This window comes from Branchiostoma belcheri, unplaced genomic scaffold, assembly GCF_001625305.1.
Source record: "Branchiostoma belcheri isolate BF01 breed outbred unplaced genomic scaffold, Haploidv18h27 scaffold10, whole genome shotgun sequence".
Classification (NCBI taxonomy): Eukaryota; Metazoa; Chordata; class Leptocardii; order Amphioxiformes; family Branchiostomatidae; genus Branchiostoma; species Branchiostoma belcheri.
Window position 1 is genome coordinate 5,130,400 of NW_017802380.1, and position 7,259 is coordinate 5,137,658.

The window sequence follows — 7,259 nt, forward strand, 5'->3', positions numbered from 1 at the left end:
TCAATAACAGAAAATTTGCACTATTGACAGGACCATCCTGTTAATAACAGAAAATTTTTCACTGTCCACTGTTCCACCTGATTTATTGCTGTTTTGATGATGAATAAAAGACTTCTTGCTTGTTACACTGTGTCACCTCATTCAATTTATGTCCTAACATTCGTCGTCTCTTAGTATATTTCCAATCTAGGCATCTTGTTTTTTAGGGCCCTTCTTGTTTTTTTTTCGCCCTCTCGCATTAGATTTAGGGTCTCCAAAGGACGTCATCCATAAAATTTACTTGGTGTAGCCTTATGATAAATACCTGGACGTACACCAGAAAATAAAGTAATTCTGCCTCAAACCCAACATTGTCTGAAGGACTGAGTGACTTAACACTAATCTACCTCATCTTGTTCTCATTTAAGGGTGACGTTTGAGACTTATTGTCTGGACCATTACTAGAAAAGAAATCATGTCAGTGGTCACTCGTCCGTTGCTGGACAGTTTCCATATAGGATGTCCAAGTCCTCCGAACGAGTACTGTCACATACCATGGTCATGTTTTCAGGTTGCTGTCCGTACAAGCTATTTCTTGACTCTTGAATAGAGGGGGTCGTTTCGCTTTGGGTCGCATTTACCACAGAGTAACGTAGTCCTGGGTTATGATTGCCTGAAACAATTTCATTCTGATACAGGTTTGTGTCTTCATACGCTGAATTTGCTGCTGCCATTCCGTACGGCCTTTCTTCCTCATCGGACTCAGATTCATCGATTTGAGAAGCAGGTTGCCCGGGTACTGCTTGTAGCGGGTCCGGGCCTGTAGCCCCAGGACTGGAGTTGTCTTCACCGTCACACACAGGTAGAGGAGGTGCCGCAGAGGCGTCGAGGTGATCCCGTCCCTCCTCAGTGTCTGCAGAATGTCCGGGTGTATCATCGTTACTGTACTGATGAGTTTCTTCTTGTGCATTAAGGGCCGTGTCCGCAGCAGCGGCTTGAGCTCGAGTCACGGAAAGGGAACGAGATCGCGCGTCTTCTGCACATATGCAAGTAACTGACGGAGTTTCGAAAGTGTTCGGATCGAGTTCTTCCTTTTGTGTGTGATATGTATTGGGTACGGCATGAACACAGACAGTCACACTTTGCACTCCCACATAAAATGTTGCACTAGACGGGTTAGTGTTATTTTGGTTGGCATTGGGCTGTTTTTTCCAACACAACACTACAGTGGGAATAAGTACCAAAAGGAATTTAGCAAGAACGGTAATGCCAACGATTAGCAAAATGTTGGGTCTAGGTTCATTTCTGTCGGTTTCTGCAGTAATGTTGCCAGGAACACATAACTTAAGATCAATTGACCCTGAACGGAACCCAGGTAAACAACAGGACTTATTCGTGAAAGTGGGGCAGTTGTCTGGTTTGTTTTTATCTGATGTGGTCATTGCATTTGTCGTCTGGTGTTGTCGCTTCTCGCTGATGTTCTTATTCACACAAAATACAAAATCATAGTTTACTTTATGGCTACCTTTGTCTGCTACAAAGGTGTATACACCAGAGTCCTTTTCTGTAAAGCTTTTGATCGTAATGTTGTCGGCATAGGAGTTAAGATAACGGCGTCCGCTCGGGGTGTTCCAGTAGTAGGACTTAGCTGAACGTGACGCTATATCAAGATCGTGCTTTTCGGGTAAGCCAACGTCAGTGTTTTCAATTACCGTCATGACGGAAGGATGGATGCCGAAATATTTAAACCTTTCTCTGAGAAAGAACTCTTTGACAACAAAAGGACGGTTATTTCTAGTGCCGGTTATGTAATAAAAGACGTTGAAAATGTCATTGTTGTTTGATCCATATGGACAACGCAAAGGGTTTCCTCGAAAATCAAAAGAAGTCTCTGGACGCACTGTTTTTATATCTCTGGGTATCTGACTGATGTGATTTGTTTTAAGCATGACCAAATAGAGATGTTTACTGGGGACTAACTTGATGGCCCCCATCGGAAATACAGAAAGGCGGTTGCCTGACAGTTCGAGGAAGTCCAAACTCTCCAAACCGTGAAAAGCCTGCTCTGATATGTGAGAAATGTAGTTATTTGAAAGGATGAGATTGGACAACATCGTGAGTGTAGAAAAAGCGAACTGACGAAGTGAAACGATGTCATTTCTGTCAACATCAAGGTGGATTAACTCACCAAGCCCTTGAAACGTGTGTGGTAATATGCGATTTACCTTGTTTTTGTCGATTAAAAGATACCGTATTTCAGGAGTTGTATTGAAAGAGGGGAGGTGGGTTATTTTGTTATTTGACAGCCTTAGTGTGTGGGTGTCAGGCGGAACGGAGTCTATCGGGACGTGTGTTAAGTTTTGTCCTGTATAATCCATGATGTAATCAGTGATTTTTCCCAAACTAGTGGCTAACAAAGTAAAGATGATGACGGTAGCCAGATTTTCCATTTTGCGTCGCGACACAAGAATACGCCGTTAAAACGTCCTGGGGAGGCAAACAAACGGACGAAAGAACAATTACAACAAAAATGTTCTCGGTTGAAAAAAAAAAGCTGAAGCTTTATTCAAACATGTGTTTTCTGCTATGTGTCAGCACATGGACTGTGGTCAAAAATGAACTTCATGGGAAATGACTTGGAGCAATTTTGATATTTGATCGAGGTGTACTGCTAACTAATAGCAGTACACCTCGATAGCAGTACCTATCTTGACGCCAGCTATCCTATAATACAGAGCTAATGCCCTGCCTTAGCCTTTGTATCAAAAACATTATTGAAATTTATAACACTTGTTAATAAGAACAAAAACAAGAAGCCATAGGTGACAATTCTCCGTGAAGTATTATATATTGCAACAAAAAGAAGTAGCCATTGGCGACAATTCTCTGTAAAGTGTGATAAATCGAACAAAGAAAAATTGTTTAAACGCGCGTCGGCTCAGTCATCTTAAGACGCAACAACCAATCAGAGATGCGAGATGCCTACACGTGACGCGGGAAGGGCGCGCGATGCCCGAAATATTTTTGCGTCAATATTCAGCGCCGTGATTCAAGAGATTAATACCCGGAAACAATTTTTTTCTTGTTTTGAACGCATTAACATGCATTTACGCTAATCTAGTATGATTCAGGGTTACTTTTTTTTTTAACCTGCCATGGCCAGATTATCTAAAGATGTGTGTATTGTGTGTACAATCTATAGAAAGAGAAATGTACATCAGGTCCGATCATCCGATTTTCACGTTTCGGTTTTTTGGACTCGGTTCATGAACGTATTTTGGTTTGGCTCCTGGAATGTGCAAAAAAATGACTCCCGGGACTGTCTACAGGGAACACTCGCACATTCGCGGTGTATCAGGACAGCGCGACTGGTCGTCATTAGCGCAGTAACAGTTGCATAAACGGACGAAACCATTTCAAAGAAATGGGGATGTTTCGAAAATAAGCATTTACTCCAATATCAAAACAGCTACGGTAAAAATAAAAAGACGTGCATCATCCCGGACATAATGCAACACCACATGCGAAATTACACAGAAATGCGACGTACGGAAGAATGCGTTTTGGCTGCGAACATCTTCCAAAAAACTTGGCATCTCTTAACCATGGGCAAAAACATCTGGAACCACTTATAAAAACCACCCCGTATCTGCATGAACTTTTTTGAACCCCACTGCTATTCCAAACAACGCGTTTTTCTGGACCATTCCAATTCGCCTCGTAATTGTAGGGGTGCGTCTGCGATATTACATTGACCGCGAAAGCAGCAACGGCAAAAATACACATTCGTGCATCAACACGGGCATGCCCGCAGACGGCGTATAAAATTGCGTGCCGATTACACAAAGAGAACCCAGTGTTTTGACTGCGAACATGAAAAATCAGCCGATTACAACACTCCGTCCGGAGGTCCTGACCTCCTTCACGGAGTAATGATACACTGTACTCAGTACCGAACGATTTCTAATGTGTTGTGGCAAAACTAAGTGCAATGCTTCAGTCAAGGAACTTTGAAGTAGAAACAATCAAAAGGGGAGAAATAACCTCGTGAAGGGTCGCTGTAGTTCCAGCACAAAAAAGAACTACACTTGCTTGTGCTTCAGGTTTCTTGCCACTGCTTCTATGTAGGAGATGCATTGAAGGCCAACGCACAGGTGATACGTGTGCGACTATGGTAACAAAGAAATGTAGGAGTAAGACTTCACCGAAACTTACATACCTGATGTTGGAAAGTCAAAAGTATGGGTATCTCTGGGCTCTTCAGTCTCTGCGTATGAGGGAGACCTCGCAAGAATCCGGTTTTATAGAATATCACGTGGTCCATTGCGGCAAAATAAGTGTTCGTCATTGGTCAGAAATATACGTCCGTTATTTAATTAGTGATGCTATAAACTTTTCTTGTCAAGGTTTTCTGTGCCCTGCCTGCCGACGTAGCCTGCGGCTGGACGGGACCAGTCTGCGAATCAGTCTGCAATATTTGCCACGTGCAATTTACACGTCTATTTCGACTTTTCTGGCAAAGCCACAACCTCAACATTTGCGGATTCAGTGAGAGGCACTTCTTTTGAAAACAAGTGTCTCTTCCTATCACCTTTCCTCTATCAACAGAAATCTAAAGAAATGCAGCTCTAAGAGTTTTACTGTTGAATTTTGGGCGTGGTTGATCTTCCACCACCACGAGTCACGACTTTCAGTCCAGCGGAAGAGCTGGAAAACCAGCCCAATCGTGCAGTTTTGTCTAAAAGCAGCAAATGTGTTTACTTGGATATTTGGTCGTTCTTCATTTATTTCTTTTCATTTATTTACTTATTGTCTTTCACAATTTAAAACACACAAATTCTGTCGTATTGTACGTATACGTTGTCTTTCTTAGCAGACTCATAGCCGTTGTTGTCTACAGGGTGTACATAGATTTCTTCTTGAATGCGAAAGTTGTGAAGAGAGAAACAAAGACCAAAACTTAACTGTACTTTCAGTTAGTATTTGGCTTGTTCACCATGTGAATTATTCATGATGTGACCTTCTTGATACCACAAGGACCGCAGTTTCATATCCGAAAACATGTCAATAGTGATGAGATATTGGTAGGAGAGTATTAAATTGTCTGGCGACCCGCCGCGGCGCTATCTAACCACATACCTGGTAGACCCCCACCCCGAATTGTACATGTTCATCATAAATCGTACTGACAGTCCTGGTCAACGGATTTGGAATACTTTACTGACGCCATGACCGATCCCGCAACTATACCAAGAACTGGTAACAGATTCAGCAGTTTATTGTAAACTGTAAAGCTCTGGAACTCCTTCCCACAGGACATTGTTACTTTAAAGGATAGAAATAGTTTTCAGAACTGTGCTAACCGCCACCTCAGTGGTATTGGACAGCGTCCTTGAGACAGCTGCTAAGCTGAGACTAGGCATTGCATAGAAAAAAAATCAATAGTTGAACCAGTTAGTAAGTCAGCGTAATCACACGACTTGACTTACAAGTTGGACACTTTTTAATTAAGAAGGTTAGTAACGATGTGGTGCTGTACATTTCTGGGATAGTGGTTCATTGTTGTTAGACACAACTACAGTGTTTGAAAGGGCCTATCTATTTAATGTTGTACATGTGTAAAAAGGAATGATCCAAACATCAATGAGTCAACTGGAGGGATGGTTATACAGGATGAAGTCTTAACATGACATTTATGGACTAATATAATTTCTCATTCTTGTTTTGAAAATACACTAGACATCATCATTATTGATTCTATCTGGTTGCATTTTCGAAATCGAAGTCAAGTAAGCCTGAAAACTTTTCCGACATTTAGCAACCTGGCGGTCATTTTACCACGTTTTTCGCGGCGGCCAGTAGCGGTACTGCAGTTTAGGCTCATAAAATATATAATCCAAACTCGGAAGAAAGGTGAAAACCCACAAGGCATTGGGCTTAAAGAATGACCTTTAAGACTTAGCAACACTAACTGACATAGAAATAATAAGTTTAGGCGCCGGAACGCGAGGAACCCATGTAACACCGTGGTCCGCTGTGAAAGCGCCACATATGCCTGGCTTTCTAAACGATGTCACTCAGACATATGGCCTTGGTCCACATGTATTCAGCCGGCACTGATGTTTTCGGAGACAGACAATTGTCCTTTTGCGCATCTCCGTTGAGATATTTTGAGATGAAACTGTCGTCCTTACTCTAAAAGAAGGACAACATTATACATAATCCATAAGGCACGTGGACACGTTTCTCGCAATGGGGTCAGGATAACCTCCAACAAGATGTAAGGCCCGGCCCATTCGCTGTGTTTTACGTCTGTGTTTCCAGTACTCTCAGTAGTATTTCATTTGTTAACAGTTTGGAGGGGGAGACGAACCGTTTCAAAAGTGCAATACTGAAATAAAACTAGGAGATCTCATACCTCCATGAAATACATGTATTTAGAGCATTTGTAAATGTGTGGCCCAGTTGCATATATTCACTAAAAAACAAAAACCCACGTGCCAGAAGTGTCACTCATGGCATCACAAAACAGACGAGTATTTCTGACCAATGTCGGACGCTCATTTTGTAGCAATGCACCAAGAAAAATCCTTAGATACACGGTTTCTAACGGACTCCCTCATGCCCAGAGACTCAGGAACTCACAGATACGGTTCCCTTGCTTCTGAGCCTTCCAACTACCAGTAAGTTTGAACTTTACTCAATTTGCCTGAGGCCTGTTATTGTAATCGCCAAGCAGATATCTTCTGCAATATGAAATTTGCCACCAGTATCCAGTTTGCCTACAGGAACACTCGATACTGCTGGTCAATTTGATAGTTTGCCTTCAGGGGGAAACTCGATTGCTAACTAGAAAGGCCAATATTTGCTTTGGAGCAAATACAGCGATGGGTTCACCACATTTTACGACGTCATGGCAGGGAAAGAATGAGAAACACAAGAGAAAACAATGATTTACATTGATATAACTATAATATGAAGTAACATACAACTAAAACAACAGTTGGATAGCTATTTCCTACTTTATTGGTTAGGATTTTTAATTGCATAATGCAAACTGTTGATTTTCAAAATAAATAAAAAAACGTTCATGCCCCGCATTCCAATGCTGGAGCAGGAAAGCTTGAAATACCTACCAAAACACTTGAATACAGACATACTGTCAGTATGGAAATGGTCTGTGCAGGTGTTAATCAAGTTAAATCCCAACAGCCAATCAGCAAGAAATGCTCTGTGCAGGTGGAAATGGTACTGTGCAGGTGTTAATCAAGTTAAATCCC